The 25,820-nt window shown below is 38.6% G+C and overlaps 1 protein-coding gene across 11 annotated transcripts in view; it reads right to left on the bottom strand.

The window, feature by feature from the left end:
* The window catches only part of LOC148354263 (calcium-activated potassium channel subunit alpha-1a), a 268,595-nt gene that overhangs the window by 146,656 nt on the left and 96,119 nt on the right, over positions 1–25,820 (bottom strand). The window lies entirely within an intron of this gene.

Raw genomic sequence — 25,820 nt, 5'->3', positions numbered from 1 at the left:
TCAGATAGTGTTGACACGACACGAGATTAAACGTCGTTCCGTCATGTTCGGGTTGCAGGACGTCTTAACAAAGTCTGAAAACTGAACACTTGGTGTCAGCAAAGTGCGTGCCGCCGTGGCAACCACAAACATAAATCAGGTTTCGCTATCACGAATGTTGAGGGGAAGTTATTTGAGGTGCCTTCAAGACTTGACAAAACTATTATATCAGCGCTGAATTTATTCCAAAACAAAGTCGCCTTATAAATAATGGGAAGGTTAAATGAGGTGTTGTGAGCAGTGTCCTGACGTCAAACAAGGCCTTGAAAAATCTTCTCAGTTGAATTAGCACACCGCAACGTTAGCGCTAGCAAGGGACTAAATCAGTGATGTGCAGTGAGGAGAGGCACGGGGGGCTGTGCCTCATAGAAATATAAAATCAAAAGTATATTCAATAGTTATATTTAAACAGTCTTGCAGTTTTGGGGGGAAATAAAACTCATAATTTGGGAATGTTCACATTTTATGAATAATGCAATTAATATGCATTGTTTAATGTTCTGAACAACTGCATATGCAAAATGAGGCATGAACTTCTTTTGCCTCATGGCAGAGGGGGATAGCGAGACGAAGAATTTGGCGCACACCATAGCCCCAAACAATAGAATTAATAACAGCATTAGAAACTATCAGCAAGCGAAGAAAAACAGTATTTCTGTTCTTGTTGCATGGACTTTTTTCCCCATAACCTTTTGATGCTTAGACTTTGTTTATGAATTAAGATAAGACAATAACACTTTCTTCCTTAGGCCCCTGTCTCTCTCTCTTTCTCTCTGCTGTCTAATTCAATACACTCCACACTGGTGCGCTTACTCTCAGTTCCCACCGCACCTGACCCAGGCGGCTGGGTACAAAACAGAACTACATGATTTTGCAAATCCAACAGAAAAGAGCCATATAATTAAAGTGCAATTAACAGGACAACATCAAAAAACAAGTATGAACATATAAATTAAATATTATGAAGTGATAAATGCAATATAATGCATGGGGTTCAGTGCACTCTTCCACGGCATCCTTTCAAGCATCCATTTAGTCACTTAATGCACTCATTTATATGTGCCTCACATTTACAAACAAAAAATGTGAAGATAAATGTGTTCTTTTTATCATAAATTCAATTCCTTGGCATTAGAGGGATGACAAGACATAATGGATGTTTGTTGGGAACTTAGAAAGTGAACATTGTGTGTGTTGAAACAATATTGGGTGTTTTAACGTGCTCTTAGTGCATATCTTGTCCGTCATGTGAAAGTAAAAGTTGTATTTTTTTCTCAAGTTTTTTTGTTGGACTACCACCTAATCTTGGTTTCCAGTATTATTTTTGCAAGGGTTACATTGTTCTTAAACAAAATGTATTATTATTTTGTTTTTATACTTAGATACTGTTGTCTTTTTTAGCATATCTAGTATTAGAGTAATCCAAAGCTAATTGTAAGTGATCAAGTTACTGCCAGGACCAGAACAGAGACATGACCCAGTTGCGTACGTTTTTTTCTCAGTTTTATTGGGAAGAAGGGAAAGGATTGCACACATGATCCGGTGATCGCTGGTCGTGGGGAGCAGGTCGCTCTGAACGCGGAAGTGGCACTTCCTTGGCTAGCAATGGCGGTGTCGGGAGCGGAAAAGACTGGTCAGTAGCCGGGACAGGAGAGCAAAAAACGTGGTTAATATCAAAATACAGGTCAAAGCCGGGAAACAGACGTGAGCCACAACAGGAGTGAGTAAGGGTCGAAAAGCTTGCCTAGAGTAAACTGAGGTTCGCAGACGGACTGACAACAGGTGACAGAAAGGATTGGGTTTAAATAGGGTCAGAGAGCCAATCAGAGTCCGAGGCAGTTGGCGCCAAATGAGCGGGCACAGGTGCTTCACATCAGTAATCATGACAGTTACATTACTGCAATTATGGTGCTAGGATTACGTTACTGACAACATTTTTCACCAGGTATCTAGCAACTGTTTTGAATTATTTTTTCAAATTAACCATTCCAACCTTGCCTATCTATTAATAATTGTATTTGAAAGGAGCAGCGCATGGACTTTATTTATAAGTTAAGACAATAAAACAGTTTATAAATTTCATTCTTATTCTGCCAATGACAAAAAAGAATAAAATGTAGATTAATGTATCTGCAAATCTGACTGTGCCGCACCAGACGCAAACCTCACTGCACGTCACTGGACAAATACGCTAGTGATGCAAAAAAAGCTTCTATTCAAGCCATTTCACAATAGAAGCACGCTTTCCTGAATAACCGTGTCGTCTATTATTGATGACGGAGCTTGATTACTTTCATGGACGGGCCTTTAGATTGATCCGGCACATTGTCCTGGAGGTATTAAGCACTTGGCTTGCATTTTTAATGGGTTTGAATGAGCCAAGACGGCTATTGTCGCGTGGGGCGGAACGACCCTCACAAGTCCTCATTGACTTCTCGCACAAAGGAAAATGGAGGCTCTAGATGTAGGAAAAAAACTGGAGAAGGGACAATTAGGCGGCTAGTGGGTGGCACTGCGAGATCTTGAAGTTTGTTGCGTCATCTCGAACCGACGACTGTCACTCGGGTGAGAAAACATGTCAAGACGTTTGCCTGCAAAAGTGACAGCTGTGTTAATATTGAACGTGCATTTACGTGGTGGGCGGATGTTCAAAGGAAGATGACATATGTGAATTTTGATGTAAAAATTGTGTTTGTGCCACTGGAGGAACTTTTGTTTTGAGAAGAAGACATTTATTGATAGGGGAGTACAGCCGTCAAGCTAGCTGCGGGGAATAAATTAATGCAAAATAAGTTGTCACTGACATAGTCATTATTTTAGTACAATGTAATAACAGTTTGCCCACGAAGCAAAACTGTTTTCTCCTTCAAACATTTTACTACAATTAAAAACACAACTCTAGTACAGGGGTCGGTAACAGGTGGCCCTTGCGGTTCTGTGGCAATCCGTAGTGGCTCCCTGGCGCTTTTTCAAAAATGTTTGATAATAGAAAATTATGTTTTTTGTAGGAGGGAACACATGACACAGTCTAAATGTTAATGTTAATAAACAACAGGGTAGAAGTGTGAATTTCCCTACGGGGATGAATAAAGTATCTATCTATCTATCTATCTATCTAAATGTTTTCCAATAAATGTATATGAATATAACAATATTAAACCAGGGCAGCACGGCGGAGCAGTGGTTAGCGCGTGTGCGGCACAGTTCTGAGGTCATGAGATCGAACCTCGCTGTGTGGAGTTTGCATGTTCTCCCGGTGTTTGCGTGGGTTTCCTCTGAGCACTCGGGTTTCCTCCCACATTTCAAAATCATGCATGTCAGGTTATCTGGCACAAAGTGTCCGTAGGTGTGAATGAGCGAGCGAGTTGTCTCTGTGAGCCCTGCGACTGGCTGGCAACCAGTTCAGGGTGTCCCTTGCCGGACTAGCCTGAGGACAGCTGAGATGGGCTCTAGCACTCCCGCGACCCTACTGAGGATATGCGGTGCAGATAATAAATGAATGAATGAATGAATATCAAACCAAACTGAACCACCAAAGAAGGAAGGCAACCACAGTGGGTGTGTAATTGAAGTTTTCCTTCTCCAGATGGTGAAAACTGTAAAAGTACGTTACAATGTAGAGAAACCATGTGCCAATAAGTTCACAAAAATAAAGTACATAGTTGTTTATACATCATATAAACATTTTTAGAAAATGATGGCATTGCTTTGTTATTCTTTCATTTGTATTTTTATTGCCGGTATATTAATCTTTATTGTCTACACATTTAAGAATTTATCATTTTTAAGGTACAAGTATCCTTACTATTTTGGGTATGTATTTATTTTAGTGAGTGGCTATTGTAAAAGCAGTTTAAGTGGGTTGGCTTACATTCGATGTAGGCTTTTATGTGGGTATACACAATAGTTTGTTTTCCCCTAGATGACTCAAGTGTTTCATGTTTGAAATGAAGACAATTGCTATCTGTTCAGTTAGGCAGTTTGTCTAAGAAATGTAATCAATAATCTGACCCCTTAAGTTCTTATTGTAAACTACAATTAATCACTACACCACATCTTGTTACAATACCATGATTAGCTAGATATCATTAATTCGTTCAGCCAATTAAGGTTGTTGAATGTCTTCTTCATTCTCTTGATTTGGACTGCATTAGCTTGTATCTAACTGTGGCTGACGTGTCCTTAAATTGAGGACACTGAGAATGTAAAGGTCATGTTAGGCTGAGGAAGCAATTGACCGGAGGAGAGAAGACAAAATGAATACACTCCATTTTGGTCGCTAGCTAAAAAGCCAGCAATGAGCCATGGATATAGGGAGCATCATTATTTTAAAGTGACCTAGTTATTCAGCTGTGAACAGCCTACGTCACCATCCCCCAGCCCTTTTTAGCACATTCAGTATACTGTGCAAGCCCCACTGAAAAAAAGAGGAAACCTACGAGTGTATTTTAAGACTGAGGGGCATCCCCTTTAAAGATAAAAGGAAACTATGGGTTTGTGTAAACACACATGTCATGAATTTACTTGCGGACATACCTCACGGTGCTCTCATATCTCGGTCCGACTAGCATCACAAGGATTCTGAGATGTTTATGTTTTCTTCTGAATAACACCACACGTGACTGTATGTACGTACGCACGTCTGAATCTATATTTGAAGTGATAATCTAAATCCGTCAGATGTTTTTAAAGACATGCGACTGGACGAGTTGAGGACACCAGTGAGAAAGGGGTTTCGGGTTCAGGCAAGCCGAAAGAGGGGAGCTCTCATGACAGCGGTAGGATTGTAAACACATGATAACGTGTATTTAACACACATGAGAGAAGCTGTCACTTGATTTGGCAGCGTACAGGATTGTCACGGAATACAGTGCCAAGCAAAAGTATTGGTCCCCCAAGAACTTTGTGTCATAATGCCACATTTCAAGCTTTAAACTAAAAGCTAAAAAACTGAAAATAGTGTCTAAGAATCAACAACATGTGAGACACAAACATGAAGCGGAACCAAATTATGTCAACGTTTTATATTATATTTACCATGAAACAACTGAAAAGTATGTGTTGCATGAATATTAGCGCTCTATTCTTTCACTTCAGCCAATTGACTTTAGAAGTTTTCTGATACCTTCTGTAAGAGCTATTGTCGACCTAAATTACAGAATGCAATTATGTGTCATCAATTCCAAGTTCAAAAGCACCTGCCTATGATGGTCTTAGGGCTGTGAAAGGAAACACTGGAGAATAGACAGCATTCAGTAGACTAAAGAACACACCAGACAGATCCGGGATAAAGTTGTGGAAAGGTTTAAAGCAATGGAATGCGATACAACAAGATTTCACAACATTTACACACCTCCCGGAACACTGTGTGAGCAATACTAGCAAAATGGAGAGAGCATAAAACCACTGCAAACCTACCAAGACATGACTGTCCCTCTAAACGTTTGGCCATAACAAGGAGATAACTAAGCAACCAAGGGGCCTATGATCACATTGGATGACCTGCAGGGATACACAGCTGAGGTGGAACAATCTGTGCATTAGACAACTAATAGTTGCAGTCTGCAGAAATCTTGCCTTTTATAGAAGAGTGGCAAGAAGTAAACTCTTTCTGAAAGACTACCAAAGAAAGTCCCGTTTGGCGTTTGCAAGCAGCCACACTGGAGACACAAATAACATGTCAAACAATGTGCTCCTGTCAGATGAGACAAAAAATGAACTTTTTGGGCTAAATGCAAAGCGTTACTAAGAATAACACTGCACATCAACCTGAGAACACCATCCCCATTGTTAAACATAGTGCTGGGAGCATAATGCTCTGAGATTCCTCTTGTTAAGCAGCAACTGGGAAGATCGTTAGAGTTGTTTGGAAGATAAATGAAGCCAAATCCAGGCAGATTCTGGCAGAAAATCTTTCGAAGTCTGCAAGAGTCCTGGCAATGGGGTGCAGGATCACCTCCCAACAACAACAACCATGAACAGAAAGCAACATCTACAAGGAATGGTTGAAAACTAACAATATAAAGGTGTTAGAATGGCCAAGCAAAACTTTTTTTTTCTTAGTACAATATAAAATATTGAATACATTTGGTTTCTTTTCATGACTGTGCCTCACCTGTTGTTGATTCTTAAAAAAGCAAACATTGTTTGAGTTTTTTATCTGTAAGTTTGAAGAATAAAATATGAGAATACGTCCAAAAGTTCTTGGAGGGGACAATACTTTTGCATGACACTGTATCATTGCAAATGGCAAAAATAATGAAGAACCGTGGTGAGTCACTTTGGACATGGTTCTGCACATTGTCCTAAGGTCGTAGTTCTACTTCCATAAAGCCAAACATGCTTCGAGCATGCAATAAATTCACCAACCAATGTCATTACTACTGGGCTGTGTTGTTATTGGAACACACACCAATTTTAGTGAATAAGGCAAGTAATAAAGACAAATAACAGAGGAAACTGAGGAAAAAAACTGAACAGCTTTGGTGCTTGTGACTTATGTCCTTTATAAACTACATTATGCGACACAGAGAGATCAATAGGAATGGGGGGGCATGTGGGTAGAAGCTCCATTTCAACTTCTTCCACTAGGGCTCATTCACTTTACACCAGCTATAAATATTACAAATATTACTTAAGGTTTTATTGTTATTCAATTCCTGGCATGTATAATACATGAAGATAAAATATGATGTGGTAAGGTGCTAATTTTCAGTGCTACACAAGGTTAGGCATAAAAGAAGAAATATAAAGTACAGTGGGGTAGTAACAGTAGGGTGGCACGGCAGTAAGAAGAAAAAAGAACATTTTGTGGGAAGTAGTTCCCAACAGTTTACACTTGTTTATTAATCTGCCATGGCTCAGTGGGGAGTCAGCAGATTGGAGATCCCCGATTGATGCATGAGCCAGTTTTTAGAAGCTTTGAAAATCAATGGTCTGGTTTGTTATCTAAAAATAGACTCGGCCAAGAAAATACTCACCAGCTTACACATCAAGTAAACCTGCCAAGATAGTAAAAGGGAAATTGGAGCATTGGGGCAACACTTTCATTTATTTTAATCATTTTTTCCAAAATGAAGTTAAAAGGAACATCACAAAGTAAACTTTGTAATGTTTTTTACCTAAATTAAAAAGTGCATCCGTGCCCTATTTATTAATTAAGTTTGTTCTTTGACATGAATTTGTCAGGAACCGGAACAGGATCAGGACCCAAATGTGTGACATTTCTCAGACAAGCCTTTTATTTTACGGGAAATGGGGAGTCATGCAAGTTAGGCAGCAGTCAGTCGTGGAATGACAGGAAGCCAGAGGCCGGCGAGATCGATACCAATTACCCGACCAGATATCGGACAGATGGGGTCGATACTGAACAGGATGGGACAGACAGGATTGATATCAAAACAGGATATCAAAATTAATTAAGACAAACTAGATGGGAACGAAAACTGGAGATAATAATAAACAGGACAAAAATAGACGCGAACGATAACTGGAGATAATACTAAACAGGACAAAAATAGACGGGAACGATACTGGACAGGAAACCGGACAGAGTCAAAACCCACGTCTTGCGGGGCAGAGGTTCATTGACGGACTAACAACGGGTGAGTGAGAGCACTGAGCTTAATAAGAAGGGAAGCCAATCTGCAGCCGGTGCAACACGGGCGGGGCCAATTGGGCGCCATGGCAACCGTGACAGATTATAACAGGAATAACGTAAAAAAAATTGCTCATCCAAATTTTAGCCAATTTCAGCTACCTGCAGATTATTACAATGTTCATTTTTAAAAACAACAATTGCTTTATTTGTGGTCATATGAAACTGCATTTCATTTCAACGCATTTATTGGTTTTGTGCTTTTTTGCAATTATTTTAGCCGGCCCAACATTATTATGAATAATCAGTGCTGCGTAACCTTGTTTAAAACTGGAAATCTCATTAAAATCTACTAATTTAGCATATTTGACATAAAATGGTAGGATTTCAGAACAGTTATTGCAATACTTTCGGGAGTGGGCGCATTAGGGGGTCGAAAATAGAGCAAAGTGGAGAAAGACAGATAGCCATGCCCTTTTCAATGTTTTTCTGTAAAATCCTAAACAATAAAAACAACAGACACTCTAGCTTGAGTTATGCATGCGGGATAAAGGCATCACACACTTTTACTCTCTGCACCACTTTTGCTGCTCCCCCTGTATTTTGCTGACAAAGTTCATATCACATTTACATGTTCAACCAATCTAGCCTAGCAGATATTAAAAGCAAGCAGTATCTTTAATATCTTGACAAGCAAATTTAAACAACATCGAAAACTGATAATATGAGGAAACCACAAATGTGCTAAACATACTGTGAATTACCCCTGCCTACATTTTAAACAATCATTAGATATAGAACTTATTGAAAAGAAGGAAGAGGACAAATATGATTAAGCCATTATCACCAAAGTCAATATGTTAACCAAAATATTATATAATTGCAGCATCTAATAGCTCTCCAGCTATGCCATCGACGCCCTTAACAAGTGCGCAAAATTAGTTACAATATATTTGCCAGATGTATTTAAAAATAGGAATTGTTTTTAAATTCCACTGTAATTTTGCTGCACTTTCAATTGAGGCCATCTCCAAGCAAAACTTTGTAAATATTTGCCTATTTATCCTGACATTCTTTTCATCTTGTTTTCTTGTACATTGTTATTACGTGTTTATCCTGTAGTCCTATGTCAAATCTCATTGTGAACGATGTATTCTTCATTATTGAAAAAGACAATAAAGACGATTCAAATTATTAAAACGAGTTGATGTGTGATAACTATAGACCTGTTTTGACACATCACATAAGAGGTATTTAATCACCAATATTTGTTCACAATCCAGCCTGAGTACTGACTGTTGATTTGTGCTCTCATTAAATCATTCAAGTGTTTGCACGGCTTCCATCCTACCTGTGCTCTTTTTTATGTCCTTTCCAGGACAAATAATACTACATTGTCCGTGTGCTGTCAGAAACACAAAAGACATAATCACAAGTCCACCCCACACACACGGGCAATGACAAGAATCTCACGCACAACATAGAATGAAGCCTCTATCAAATGTTGATGGCGCGTATCTGCACACACACCTTGGACTGAAATGGCAAGAGGTTGGAGACACAATGACCCGACATCGCTGTTAGGAAAAGCACGATTTGTATTCCGGTCACACGCGGGCATAACTCAGCCTTTCCACTGACGATTCTTGCTGCAAACCAAAAGCATACCAATTGATAGCATAGCGCCGTTGTTGGTTTCAACAAAAAGTTCCTGTTCCATATTAAAAAGGCCTTTGGGAAAGTTATTCCCCCGAATCGAACAATCCGGTCACTGGATGGTGGATTGCTAGATTTGGTATTTAAATTTGTGATTGTCTTCCAAGTGAAGCGTTTTAATGATGCATAACTGGCAAGCAAAGAGGGCCCAATTATATGCCGACAGCCACCACAATTACCAACTAATGAGAGCGGAGAGGAGCGATGGCAAGACAGCAAGGAAACTACAATGTTACAAAAAGTATAAATGACTTTTAGCCAACCATTAAGAGACAAATGGATAGGAACTAAACAACTACTCATGATTTTCGTGTATTACTCTCAAATCTGACATCCATGAGGCCATTTTTCACTCTTATTAATGTCCCAAAGAATATTCATTTCTTATCCATAATGAGGAACCATAGGTTCTGGAGATGATTGCAACAATCTTACTGCTTAATTTAATCAAATACGTAGCATAATCCAATAGTTGAATAATAAGATTAAAATACAAAAAAATAAAATAAATAAAATAAAATTTAAAAAAAAACAGAGCCAAGAAGACCGAGTGTTTGATAGTGACAAGGGAAACTCGAGTTAGGAGGGAAATCAAGACAAGTGACCAGAGCTGTGACAAGGGATAATTGAACCTGGAAGGGATTGACTATATAAGGTAAGATTGAGATAGATAGAATAGAGAATTAAGATAGAGAGGGAACCTACAGAGAAACAGGAACCAAATGCAGAATTGTGTAAATATCATTTGCTAGATTTCTAAATATACCTAAGATTGTTCTTTGTTTTTTTTATCATTTGGTGATTGTAATAATTTAGTGTCAAGAAGGCTCACACTTTTCTAGCATGCAAGCTTCTTCCAAAATGCCCAAGTCAAAATGACCCGCCCACCACAAGAAATGCAAAACGTTTCATTATTTTGAAACATATTGAGGATCCCTCGTACAATATTATATTACAAGAAAACAATGATGATTCAAGGTCAGTATAGCATTTAATAAATTGTGTAATTGAATGATAACATTTCTGAATGTTGTTTTTTATTAAATCAAATATGTTTACAAATACAAGTGCATATATTGCATTATGCCAAATTATAGTCAATACCAAGACCAATTTCAAAGCATTTTGTATTGTTGTTCAATGATGCTTTTGCAAAAAATGAACAATACACATTACTGCTTGATGCAAATTGAAAAAGATGATTTTGTTTTATTAAGTCATAACTCGATAACCTCCAATGTTATACCTTTTACGATACATCCATTTAAATATAAAATTAAAATTTGAACACTTTGAACTTCCTCAAATACTCATTAAACCATACTTTAAATGTATATTTATACTTTAAAAGCATATCTAATGGAATCAAATAACACATTTCATTTACTCAATTCTGAAGTCTTCAATTAGTTACTGTGCTAAATATAAAAGTTGATTTTATTGCCAACATGCAGCATTTGAATGCCAGATGCAACACATAATAAGCATAGAATACACTTAACAGGCCGAGGATGGACTCCAGCACCCCCTGCGACCCTTCAGAGGATAAGCGGTGCAGATAATGGATGGATACACTTAAATTGAGCGGCTGGTACTAATTTTGCAATAGAGCAGTACATCATTAGCACTCCAGTCTTATATCAATGACCCAAGCTCAACAAAGCCACTAAAGACCACGGACATCAACCAAAGATAAAATGAGTTTTAGTATGCATAGTAAACACATTATTTGTTTTTTCAGTGTTATGCGATACATTTCCCGTCTAAAAATCTAAATACAATTCAATCACCTTAATGTCCCAGACTCCTCCTTGGTAGCCTGGTACCTTAGAACTATTTATCCAAATTGTATGAGAATTCTTTATCTGGTAAGGTAATAGCACTGGCAGAATTTTCTGATGCGTGAAAATCCAAACACTGGCGTGAAATGCAACACCATCAGGGCACCGAGGTTAATTAAAACCAACTTTGGCATCGGCATCAACGACAGGTGCAAAGTGGAAAGCCCAATTGTGAAGATACGCAAAATAATATACACACTGATGTCGTCAACACATGGGGTTCTGAAGTATCAGAATAGAAATGTTCTGTTTTGAAACCAACAACTTTTAGATCCCCAAATGTCAACATCAGAGGCAATTACATACAAAAGTACATACATTTTCCTACTCTACCCTTATTTCTTCCAAACTACAACACATATTGTATACATAACCATAAAAGAAATCACAATCCATCATTTAGTCTCCACTTCAGACGTCAAACAGAACATTACGACCCAACTCAGACAGATAAAGTGACCATTATACTTGAAGCTCAGCAATTTGCTTCCCTTAACCCGGTGGCCTCGAAGAGCCAGACGCAAAGTTATTGTTGTACCTCAGCAACAGGGCCGATGATTGATGGGCGGGATGGCGCAGCGTCCCGGTGAGGGGGGAAGCCTCTCAGGTCTGTCAAGATGACACTTTCTAAAATGAGCATCTGTCAGATGGCGATGGCTAGGAGTGAGGAGGGGCGGGGAAGAATAAGACAGACGGGACAAGAGCTCCTTTATATGTTATCCCATGAGCATAATTTCTTTTCACCTGTGATATAATTCCTTGCTTGATCTCCCAAAGCATCATTAAAAAATTTGATCATTTTCTATATTATAATATACTATATATCCAGAACTCACAGATAGTCGTGCGGAAGCAAAGTGCAGAAATAAGGATTGGTCCAGTAACGGTGATCTTTTATCAGGGCAGGGTTTGGTAAACGGGAAGTCACGTAGAGAGGCAACAATTGGGGCCAGAGATGCAGGCCAGGGGTCTGTATACTATCAAACCCAAGCAGTGAGAATGACAGTCCAAGAAACTTTCATGTAATCTGAAAGGTGAGGTTATGGTTCAATTGACTGGAATAACTAAAGGCTGAGGCGAGAGTGCTTGGGACGTGATCATGAAGACAACGAACTAGCACAGAGCCAGGGGGACAGAATGTTTAAATAGGGACGAAGGAGATTCACAATAAGAGGGCAATCAAGACAAGTGACCACAGCTTAGACGAGAAAAATCTAATCTGGAATTGAGTTGGGAAATAAAGTAAGGTTAAGAGAGATAAGAAACAGGAGACAGGGGCGAGACTGGAGAGTGGAAAGAGAGAGATAGAGAGAAAGAGACAGATAGAGAGAAAAAGACAGAGAACTAACAGAGAGACAGGAACCTCAGTGGAGGCCCGTGACAATATGATTTGCTAAATTTCTAAATATACTAAAGATTGTTTTTTTATCATTTGGAAAATATATCCGGAGTCCGGCCATTTCTCTTTAAGCCAAACACAGAGGTGCTGATGCATGCATGTATTTCCTGTAGTTTAGATTATTATAATTCCGTGCTCTCTGGAATATCGCAAACCAACTGTTGCAAAATGCAGCATGGGCCAGCTTTGGATCACCACTTTTAAAATCAATGCTTTGGCTCCCTATGTGTTTCATGATTGAGTTTAAGGTATTTTATCTTTGACTTTTAGGATTTTCATGATCTATTTGTGTTACATTTCACTATCTGAAAAGTACTACAAACAAATATGATCTCGTGAAGACTGTATACTATACTATGTTGCTTAATCAATGACTATAGAGAAAACAGTATCTTATAATAATTAAAAACTGATACTCGATAATTTAGATTAAAATCGGTCCTGGTCTTTCATTTTTTTCTCACAATAACTGTATAACATGATGTCTCTGAGATCTCTAGTACCAATGCACTGACTTTGCATCAACCACTTAAAAGTGTTTCCTTCATGTGACCTATCCTTGAATAGCTGTGGTGGTTTTCCCAGGGGATATCTTGTGTCATGGCAAATGACTGGAAATTTACCTTCGGCACTAGGTTCAAGTTGGAATGACCAAGTGAGAGATTTTCTCAACAATCATACAATTATCTGAGTAAAGTGACCCCCAGGACGAGACAAGGATGGACAGTTTGTGACAAGAGCTGCTCAATCAATGGTTGAGGATCACCAATCGTTATTTCAGATTCTTGTTTTTCTCCCATTATTCATGTTTTTGTCTTATAAGATATACGATGAAAATTTTAGACCCCCCCAGGATTTCTAAGTGGGAGAAATAGCAAAATAGCAGGGTATTCAAATACTTTTTTTTTCACTGTATTTAAACAGTTCGAGACCGGTTGTGGGCAGCACGGCGGCGCAGTGGTTAGCGCGTGTGCGGCACAGTTCTAAGGTCTTGGCAACCTCCTGTGTGGGTTCAAACCCAGCTACGGGACTTACTGTGCGGAGTTTGTATGTTCTCCCCGTGCTTGCGTGAGTTTCCTCCGGGCATGCATTACAGGTGGATTGGCCGGTCCAAATTGTCCATAGGTGTGAATGAGCAAGTTGTCTGTCCCTGTGTGCCCTGCAATTGGCTGGCAACCAGTTCAGGGTGTCCCCTGCCCGATGATTCCTGGGATAGGCTCCAGCACCCCCGCGACCTTACTGAGGATAATCGGTGCAGCTAATGAGATGAGATGAGAGACCGGTTGGAAACATGTTTGCCATTCTGGAAGGGGGGATACCACTTGTGAGGTCCCTTCTCAAGGTTTCTCTTTTTCCTCACGCTGATGTTTTGAGTTGTTCCTTGCCCGCATGTTGGTTTAAGATCAGGTAATTGTGTCATTGGAATCCTGTGCAATCCTTTGAGACATTTTTGTGATTAAGGGCTATATAAATAAATTTTACTTGACTTGGCTTGGCTTGGAGAGGAATGGGCTGTACTTGCCCAAGACACACCACGTGAAATGATACCTCTATGACTTCAGTGGTTAAGGGTTCCAAGCAACCGATCAACCACATTTAAACATATCAGACAGTTTTTTTAATGCATCTGTACAAGGAATTCTGGATTCCGATATATTCAGATAAACTCCAGTTGAACCCCAGTGGAGCGTTTCATCAAAGCAAGAAACAGTGACATTAAAGATAGTCAACAACTTCAGAAATGGCCTTGAGCAGTACACGGTTGAAAACAAATGACTCACACATGGGCACAAAACAAAGATAATAATGATTCAAGTCAAGCTCGGCCAAATATGTGCGGTTCATGACATGGTCAGTATATTCCATATTTTTAATCAGAATATTGCAGTTTTAAATTTCTTCTATTAAACCCTTTGTTGCTAGTTTGACTTTGGTGTGGGACTTTGATTTATTTCCAACGTATCAATTTATTGGACCTTTTAGTCAGAACCAGTTCCTCATAAAAATAATTTCAAAGGGTTGTCTTAACCACTAAATTTATCTGCACCCCAAACAAAGATGGGTCTAAAATAACCCAAGTTTGAGTCAAAAATGGTTCAATACTTGGGTTGATTTGACCCAACATGTTGTTGTTTTGCACAAACAAAAACCACAACAAATAATGTTATACTGCCTCTGTTGTTAAATGCATATTTATTATATACTATTAATATATTGTTTTTCACATGTTTATATTTGTACTCATTTTTATATTTTCAATTCATCCTACTTTGCACTGAAAAGTGAAGCTCCCTACTGTATAACAGAGGGCATTCATTCATTCGTTCGTTCGTTCATTCATCACATTTTAGGTCATTGATCCTAGTACAATTTTTTACCAAAATGTTTTTAGACTCTGCATTTTTCCACGGCGGGAGGTAAAATACAACCTACAAAAAATTCCTATAATAACTGTGAAATGGATTAAAAGGTTCTAGATCAGGGGTGGGCACACTTTTCGAGTTGAGGGGCTTTTTTTGCAAAATTGTTTTACAGAAATGCCTGGGACAGAAGGGAAAAAAAAATACAGATTTGAGTGTTTTTGCATAAGCTGACGCTCCCCGACTTACGACCATTCGACTTACGCAAACTGGTAGATACAAACATTTTTTTCGGGATATCGAAAAATATCCAGACATTGCTGTAAGTTAGATTTTGTATTGTGTGCAACTTTTTCCAAGTAGAGGACATTACTGTAGTGCTTCTTCCCACTGCGTGGCGCTGTGAGAGGTCACTCAGAATCCACACCGAAGTAGAAATCCGGCTTCTACTTCCTGGTTTATGTGTAATCGTAACAAAGTGTACTGTAGAACGTTGACGTTTTTACTGTTTAACATCTCGTGTATCCATTCAATATGGTTGGTGTAAAGTCTAAGAAAGAGGTCAGGATTTGTTCAGACCGAGGACAATCGACTTTGGCCTGGACGGATCTATTGACACTAACAAAGATGTTATATAATGAAATTGTGAATATGCTTGATTGCTAATAAGATTTTCGAGAAGGGTTGTTCAAACCTCACTTTGTGTTTGCTGTTAAAAATGTCATATTGGAATATAATATTGTGAATGTGCTTAATTGCTGTTGAGATTGTCATGATTGTTTTCTGTTATTAGTGTCAATAAATTTGTTCAAACCAAAAACCAAAAAAAGCCGTTTCTTTTGTAACAAAAGTGGAATAAGAAAGCTTGATGCGTTTGAGAAAATGGTCGGAACGTTTTTTTTTAGCCACTTTTTTATCACAGAGGAGGACCTCTTGACGCGCAAGTCCTAAAAGTAAGTAAAACCTAATTTTATTCATCTCTATGGAGCATATTATATTATTAAATGTTTATTTTTTAGTACAAAACAATGCAGGTTTCTTATACAAGCCTTGAACATACTTATACAAACCATAAACATACAAAATATATTACTGAAGCAACTTATGAACAAATTCAACTTACAAAAGATCGTCTGGAAGCTAACTCGTTCCTCGGTCGGACAGCGTCTTTAGTCTTAAATCCGATACCATGGCAATATATGAAGAAAGAAATAATGTGGGGCTATTCAATTTTTCTAATTTGCATTTACAAGCGCTTTATAGTTAATTATATATATATATATATATATATATATATATATATATATATATATATATATATATATATATATTATTTTTATATACATTCCATGATTCAAATTGAATCGTTTCTCCGGCGCCGTCACGAATGGCAGCCACTCCAGCAGCTCCCGTGTTATTTTCGATTGTTCTCAGTTATTTTCGATTGTTCTCAGCTTAGGGATGCTGCTGGAAAAGTGAATTTCCCTTCGGGGATGAATAAAGTATCTATCTATCTATCTATCTATCTATCTATTTCGTCAAATTAGTTTTGAACCACTGGTACTTAAAGTAATATAAATATTTTTGTGAGCATTAAACATTATAATAAGCATTTGAAATGTCAATTTGCAATTGGTCTAGTTCAGAAATGTTTTTGCATGACATTATTATAGATGCAATTCTAGAAATGAAAAAGCCTTACAATATGTCCTGCTTTGAACATTGAAAGAACATTGAGCTTTGAAACTTAAATGGAAAAAAAAAAATCTGCTTGGCTGTCATTGAAAAGGCCTAACAAATTCACACATATAGCATTTCACGGAAACCGTGAAAAACGGCATTAAACACTTTCTGTAAAGGTCAACCGTCCTTGATAGCATCCTGCAATTCAAACATTTCCCTTTCCAGTCCTCCCTCACAGTCATGACCTTGAAGGTATTACGAAGACTCCAAACCCCCCCAAAAAACTGAAGCGATGCCGCGAGAGGCGAACTGAGATAATGAAAAATAGGTAGATGACGATGGGAGATGGAGGGATGAGGGAATATTGGAGAAATGCCCCCATTGGGATGTGACGAGCATGAGGAGGTAGCAGAAAATGGCTCGTGGCAGAGACAGAATGAGAGCAGCTGAAGAGAAAGATGGGTGGAAAATATGAGAGCATGTCCTCCAAGGCACTGCGAGAGCTTAAATGCCACAGTGTGTGCACGGCCACGAGGCTATGAGCGTCCGTTTGAGAAATAAATCATACATTTTCTCACATGTAATATACTCCCACAAATGGAAAACTATACTCCGATACAGACACAGTCATACCCATGCACAACACTACTATACACACTATTCTTTCTCACACACCATTTAAAACGCTATTACTAAAGGCAGTTTTCACACCAAGCGTAATGATCACCTCCACCCGTCAGTGTTGTTTTACTCTAAAATTGGTAACCATGGTGATGCACACTAATCTGTGTGTAAATGTTGTAAAGTTAAACTTCAAACTAGTGTTGCTCTAGTATTTTGGAGAAAGTATAGTGTACATATAGTAGTCGTATGTGTTTGGGTCTGGTACTCCTCCTTCCCCCAGAGGGCGCCTACCAGGTTTAGAACTGGGCACAGGGGTATCCAATCAGCACACGCTTGTTCCTAATTATCCTCAACCCTTTATATTAAAAGTTTGGACGGCATCATTTCCAGTCCCATTGCTAACGCTGATTTTGTTGTTTCTGTTTTTTTTCCCCATCACGACATTTTGTTAGTAATTTTGTCCCCACTTGTTTGGTTGCAATTTGGTTCCTCGCATCTCCACAAAAATCAGGGCTCGAACTTGCTAATTAAGAAGCGAATTAAGTCAAAGTTACAGTGCATGAAGGTAAAAATACAAGGGTTCCCCTGACGTTGTGTTCTAAATGTGATATTTTGAAGTCAAAGTCAACATAGAACGAAGTTGAGTAAAGTCAGTCGAGTTTTTTGAGAACCTGCTTCTTCGGCTCGACTCACTAAAAGGAACCGACTCTTTTGGGTCATAAACGGCTCTTCAGGTTGTTTTTGCTTCTTTCATCGCTATTTGACCAAATATTATGTAAAATTATGCACAAAATGACTTAAAGGAAGGGGGAATAGAACAGAAAAGAAAAAAATACCAAAATGAAAGAGTAGTGAAAAGCTGAGAAAAAAAGAAACAAAAGGAAGACAAAAAAGAAGGAAAAATTCAGAAAAAAGCCAGAAAAAAAAAAGAAAGAAACAAAGGAAAAAAAAAATAAAGAACAGAAAGAAAAAAGTAACAGCTAGTAAAAAATAAACACAATGAGATTTTTTAAAAGAAATTTAAGAAAATTGAAAAAAAACAGGGAAAAAGAAGAAAAAGTTTGTGTTGCATTCAAATAATTTCCAATTTTACCAAGTCAATCTTGTTGCCAACATTGTACTTCCACTAAAAATGTGATTAAATACAGTTGTGTGTCGTGCAACCGACTAAATAAGCAGCCACAAATGTTAGTATTATGCGACAAAAGATACTAGGAAAAAAAAAGAAATGGAAATCTTGTGAAAGAATTGTTGTAAATACAAATGACGTTTGTCTGCCGTACAACTTTTGCAATCATACATTCGTCAATTCATTCAAAAGTGAGAAATGTTTTTGCATTGCCGGAAACTCAGCAAAATGTAACGTGATGTCAAGTTTTGGACATGTTTGATAATGACTTAGTTGCCTCACTTGGGATTGCTGTTGCTCACTGTTGTTTCAAGCGTTGTTCACCGACTTTGTGTGAACGCTCAGACCCGTGGAAAATTACAGGGAACATTGATTGTCTCCAGACAACGCTGCTTCCTTCTGCATCTCACTAAGAAGGATTTGTGATCCTTGTCTATGTCGTGCCACCGAAGCGATGCACCCCTCTCTCTCTTTGGCTAGCTCTCTGATTCTCAGTGGGTGAGTGGGCAAGTGGAAGTTACAAAAAAGGGTGGGCAACACCACTTCACGGATTTTCACTTTTCGCGAGTGGTTCTGGTCCCCATTAACCCTGAAAATCAAGGGATCTCTGTATAGTTGTACCACGTGTGAGAGTATGAAGTTATATGTAAGAGCAAGTATGATTTACTTCTCAAACAGCCTCTTCCTCATACGAGCATGCACTCGCTCCCCTCGCGTGTATATTTCATAACCCGCTTCTTCACCCCGACCTTCGGCTTCCACCTTTGTGCTGCCTATGTTTGTGCATGTTGTCCGTTGGACAGTAGGGAGTAGGATTCCTGCCGTTACGATACCAGCGCGAAGAAGATGAGAGGGTGCATGAGACCAGCCAGCAAAGAGAGGGCTGCTGCCACGACACGGAGCTGATATGATGCCATTATGCAGATGTGCTCTAGCTGCAGGCTTCTATTATTTCCAGTCAAAGTGTTCAGCCGTGACAGCCGTGCCAGCTCGGTTCGATAGCCGTGTCTTAAAGACTTAACGCGGTGCAGATTTTAAGACGGTTCAAGGGCTAGATTGTATCTCCAATTTAATCGTTGCCACTGGGAACAACGAGAACTGTAGAATTGCCTAAAATTATGGATGCACTGATACAAATTAGGTATAGCAGTATTGTTTTGTATGACTGACCAATTTATAAGATATGTTTTAAATGCAGTTGCGATGGTCGAGAGGTTAAGGTCTTGGACTTATTACCGGGCATGTTGGAATCCTACGCTTAAGTATTTGTGCTGTAAAGTCACAACAATGCTTGAAAGAATATGACAAAAATGTTTTGTAAGTGGCTTGTTGGGCTTAGGGGATAGAAAGATAGATCTTTATTGTCCATAAGGGGAATTAAATTTTCAAAGACACAGCCAAATAAACATAAAAAAGGCCATATATGAAGAATACACAGGATATAACACATCCAGATGACTGGGTAAGAGGATTTCAGACAGTTAAGTGCAGATATAGCAGAAATAGAAGAAGGGACACAGCTAATTCTTTCTTAGGGTGCGAGAGGTCTCGGGTTCAACTCCCTGACAAGCCCTACAGTGAGTCGTGGTCACTCATTGATTAAGTTTGGCGTGTCAGCCTCACGGTGCAGTGATCCAGCGTTCAATTCTAGCAAGCGGCCTCCCTGTGCAGATTTGCATGTCCTACCCGTGCCTGTGTGGGTTTCCACATGCATATCAGGTTGATTGATTGGCAGGACCAAATTGTTTTAGGTATGAATGAGCGTGTGAATGTTTTTTTGTCTCCGTGTGCCCTGATGGCAAACAAACTTGACTTTGTAGAAAGGAAATCTATTCTAAAATGCTACTGATAGTCTCAAAGTGCAGTAGAAGTGCAAAAACAATTTAGAAGTGAGATTAACAAATGACCACAAACACAGGATATTATCATTCGAATTTGAGATAACTTTGAAGCTTATGTAATTCAGTACGTCCATTATATGGTTTCAGAAGACTGCGGACATCAACAAGCCACAAAAAAAGACAGAAAGATTAATGGAAATGCACATTTCCATGTTGTACGTGTGAGAGAGTATAGTAGTATATGTGAGAGAATATAGTTCTATGAGTGACAGCATTGTTGTGTGTGTATGAGAGTATAGTTATATGTTTGAGAGAGTATAATAGTGTGTGTATGACTGTACAGTGGTACGTGTGATAGTTTAAGGTAGACTGGGTGTGAGAGTATAGTAGAATGTGTGAAAGAGTATATTAGTCCAAGTCTTTGCGGCAATCTAGTCATGAGGGAGCATTTCAAAATCATCATCGATTCATAAAACCTTGGAGACATTAGTTTCTAGGATTAGCCAATGCTTGTAATGCCGATATATATCATTTATTTCAGGGAGATTTTCAGTGCTGCCAAATAACTTTTGACTCGTAGTAAACAGATTGAATAATACACCTAAACCTCACCTTACTCCAAAAAAAGCTTAATGTTTCTCGGTTGATTTTCCATTTTATTCTCTGCCCCCGCGGCAAAAAGGCCACGCTGGTATCCATCTATATATAGTGGATTTCTCAGTTGTATCCATCCATAAATGCTAGTGTAAGTCCATAGCAGGCCACATACCAGTGCAACAGAGCTCATTTTTGACGCAACAAGCATAGTACTTTGTTGACTTTAGTGGGAATATGAATTCAATTTTCATTCATTTAATGTCAAAAGTTATATACAGAAACAATGTATGTATTACATTATGATTTGAATGAATGAATGAATGAAAACATTATTTCGAACATTAAAATAAAAACAGAAAAAAAACAATAATTCAACACAAAATAATGTTACATAACATGATCAAAAAGGGGTATTAAGAAGCAGATGCTTATATTCCCTACCCCTTCATCTTCCCTATTAAATACACTAATGATAATAACAACAATAGTAATAATATTAATAATAACAGTTATGATATGACAATAGCAACAATAACAACATAGTTAACCATAGTTGTTGATGCACTATTCCCAATCTCTTGTATCTCTCATACCCCATTTTCTTCATCTCTGTATTCCGCCAGTTATGTTTTTTTGTATTTAAATTTGAACAAGTGAATAGTTGGATATTGTTAGATCTTGTCTTGTAAATTGCTTCAAAGTTTTACTCCTCACACAGACACACACATACCTTTCCTGGTTGTTCTCACCTTTGGGATTAAGTTATGATTTCTCTCTTTCCGAACGAATAATTTTTAGATGTTTTCTGGCACCATGTTTTTGTTGGCTGGTGCTTGTCGCCCCCCTGATCAGTTTGCCCACAGAGAGCATATAAAAGGGGTTATTCATTCGCCATTTATGTTACAAATGATTAATTCGGACTGGAGGTCAAGATTCCAAAGGTCATGTTTTTTTAAAGTAACCAGCAAGACTAACACACTTCCAATTAGGACCTTACGTTTAAAATGTATAAATCTACCACTGCCAAAATCGACAAAATACGCTTATTTAATCCATCACTGCAGCTAACCTGGCATTTAGACAAAAAGCACCGCCTCTCATCCCATTAGCAGTCGACTCACGCTAAGAAAAGTGAGGTGGGAGGAAGTTTGGTGTCATTGCTTGGTGGTTTTTGTCTCCATCTGTTCGGTTGCTTTTAATGCATTCAGGTCACTCTGCAGTTGTCCAAGCGACATTACTGCCCCGCTATCCCATTATGTCGCTTTAATCATGCCATAAATCACGCTGCCATACTTGATGATGTCAAATTCTTATCTCAGCAATGCAATTTATATTACCATTACTCTAGCTGCGGAATCCCAGCGGTTCATTGGATTCAAAATATTTCTCAATCAGAGCATTTTTTCAGAACGTCGTAGTTCTCCGACGCACCTCGCGGGAGGTTACGTTTCATCTCAGAGGAGACGCGGCAGTGACACTATCTTTATCTAATTAAATCGAGGTTTCGTTTAATTTCCTGAAGGTTAATGAGAAGTTTATCATCCGCGTCAAAGCCTACTTTCGTTTGCTACTGTCAGGCTCCTGATAAAACGTGCCACTCGCTTCCCTAGCAGCAAGGTTAAACCTGAGACTAGAATCTGCAAAGGTAGCAAGGCTGAATTTGTATTCTATGTGTTGCTACTCGTATGTTGCCAGATCAAATCAAGCCGTATGTACAGCTGTCATGTTCGCTTGGTCAATATCGTGGGTGGGCTGACAACCTGACATGAAGGCCCTCAAGTAGTCCTTGATCCCACAAACAAGAGGCACAAATCTTTCTTCCCATCAGGAAGCTTCTAGTAAAAAGAGCATAGAACCAAGCTCCTTCATGAAATATTTAAAACCAAGCTGATATATTTCACTGTAACTAATCAGGCCCTCTGTGTGCTCTCATAGGCTGGAGATATTAACGGAAGGTTAATTTGCCAACTTTCTTCTTCGCCCTATGGGTTCTAAACTGTATCATTAATTTTGCTTTCGTCACACGCTTATTAAATCTGTAGATAATTAATAGTCTTACTTGCAAAGTTAATTCTATTTTAAACCCAATTTATGTCTGCAAAGAAGGATAAGGATATGATCACAGACAAGATCTCCGATCTCCATTAATAGAAAACGGATCACGGCCCTACTTTGGAAAAGACGCCCCTCACCTTTGCTTTGGTGCTGGGACGATTGATTGCTGACAAACGGTGATTCTGTGATTGTTGTTCAATATCGAACATGCCCATCATTGGAAAGTTCAACTGTCTTTTGGTCCGCGAAGCAATTAGGGGAGAGGATTTTATAGGTTTAGCGTCAGGCTGGCATGTCATCAACTGGAATGCAATATAAGCTTGTTATTCAGCTTTACTCTTGTGACATCTGCTATAAGACCCTACACATGGGCTATTATTGGAGTCCGACGGTACGGTAATAAGAACAAAAATATTGTCGTACTGCCTAATTGATGACTTTATTTAGAAAATCTACTTATACATATATTCTGTTATAGAAGTTAAATAAATGAAAAATAAAACCAAATGCATTATATTCGTCTTGTTCTGTTTGACTTATTAGTAAAACATTCTTCCATAACCATAACTGTAGAACTATTTTTACAGCATTCCTGTAGGTTACTCAAGCCATCCTTGGGCCTGGTACAGTTGCCATGGCGCCCAATTGGCCCCGCCCGTGTGGCGCCAGCTGTGGCTCGTTGACAGATTGGCTTCCCTTCTATTTAAGCTCAGTGCTCTCACTCACCTTTTGTCAGTCCGTCATCAAACCTCTGTACTCGCAAGACGTGGGTTTTGACTCTGTACGGTTTTTCTGCTTTTGTTTCCTGTCCGGTATTGTTCCCGTCTATTTTGTCCTATTTAAATATTGATCTCCAGTTTCGTTCCCGTCTAGTTTGTCCTGTTTAATTTTGATATGCAGTTTTGACATCTATCCTGTCCGTCCCGTCCTGTACGGTATCGCCCCCATCTGTCCGATATCAGCTCGGGCAATTGGTATCGATCTCGTCGGCCTCTGGCTCCTTGTCAATCCTTGCCAGACTGCTGCCTTACGTATTCCGCCCAAAGATCGCCGAATCACTGGCGTTTGGGTTAACGTGCGTGACTGCCCTATTTCCCGTAAAATAAAAGCTTGTGTGAGAAACGTCACGCATTTGGGTTCTCCTCCTGTTCCGGTTCCCGACAGGGCCTAACTATTATCTGCCTTAAAAATATACACACGCCATTCAATCAATAAAATAGTAGGTAAACTAAAATAGACTAACATAAAATACATTTACAACCTATCCTTGATCCATTTAAATTCTTAGCAAGCCATCGTTCCATAACTGGTAATCTATTTTCGGTACATTAAAGTAGGTTACTGTTGTCATCCCTGTGTCAAAATATTTTGTTTAGAATAGTACCCCCTAAAATGGGTAAAATACACTAAACAGCCTGATTCATTTTGTTGTGAACAACCCAAACGTATGGGTTGATTTATGTAAAGTAAGCCAGAAAAATTGTAAAACAGTTTTACAGTAATTACTGGGTTATAATATATTACAATTATCATACATAGTTCCACAGCAAGTTGAAGTGAAAATATTACTTTACATTTGTGTATATTAAGCTTAAAAAGGCTTAAAATCTGAAGGAACAAAAACTGGAAATTGAAAAAGGCTCACAAAATGGCTTGCTTTGAGTCCCGTGATTTGGATTTAAGGTGGAAATAAAATCACTTTAGCTTTTTTACCCATTACTTCCTGCAGAAATAGAACTTTCCTTCAAAATATACACGCACTATTCAACAAAGCTAAATATTATTCTCCCCCCTCCCCCGTTAATATGTGTTTAACTGCTCCTCCCTTCAATCTCTGCACAAAAGCAATGTAAACAAAAATGTACTAACTCATTCTTGTTCTGTTTTAATTCTAAATGAACCACTGTTCCATCATCGGTGACCTATCTTTAGTACATTCCCGTAGGCTACTCAAATCATTCTTGGGCCTATTATTCAAAATTAAATTATTCAGTATTGCAAAATGTAAGAAACTAAAAAGGGGGGTGAGGAAATATAAGTGGAGGCACTTTTTACATAAAAAAGTCTCTTATTTAACCAGCAAGCAACCAATCAGATTTTGCAATGCTTTGATGGCGCCTCATCCTAAAAGCTATGATTGAAAAGTTGACCTTTGAAAATCACAGTACACTATAACATATATCGATATCCCTCATATCAAAGAGTATGGCTTTACCAACAATAAAAACCAGGTAAGTTAAATCAAAAATGCACTTTTATCCCCGTCTACTTTTACTTCAAATGCATGCTAGCTTAGCTCTCATCTCCAAAGGGTTGTTCTCCTTTCTGAAACCTTCAAATGTTTGAAATTCTCATTCAACCTTGATACTAATTTTAGCCATATAAGCTTGTACCAATCCGTCTTGAGTGACAGCCGCATAAAAAGAAGTCACGGCAGTACCGCAATGCCTACACACTCAGGAGGGCAACTACAGAATGCCTCTGCAGAGCCTTTAACGCTGCGATGGTGACAAATAGGAGGCCGTAACCAAAGGCCGGCATGTACAATACAATACAATACTAAGGTGACATGATGGAGAGGCAGCAGTGTCGCGACAGAAACTCAATTCTCACTCTGTCCTTACGCTCACAAAAGCATTGTGATTTTTTTTTTGTAGGTGAATATCACACATCCAACTAATGTAGCATTCCTAGGGTTCCTTTTTCAGAGGAACTTTTCCAATAGAAAAAAATAATAATGGTAAAATAGAGGTAGAGTGTCATATCTATTGCTAACCAAAACAACAACAACGGGGCAAGTGACACTTTCTCAAATTATTGGCCTAAAAATAGTATTTCATCAATTTCCGCATCCCTTTCCATTACCTCCTATATAAAGTGAATTTTCACACAGGAGGAACCATATATAGAGAGATGTCTTGCTACATGTAACCACCAAT

This window comes from Urocampus carinirostris, chromosome 13, assembly GCF_059441175.1.
Source record: "Urocampus carinirostris isolate Australia breed hairy pipefish chromosome 13, RoL_Ucar_1.0, whole genome shotgun sequence".
Classification (NCBI taxonomy): Eukaryota; Metazoa; Chordata; class Actinopteri; order Syngnathiformes; family Syngnathidae; genus Urocampus; species Urocampus carinirostris.
The sequence above is the reverse complement of the archived record's forward strand: the minus strand, read 5'-3'. Positions and strand labels throughout refer to the sequence as shown.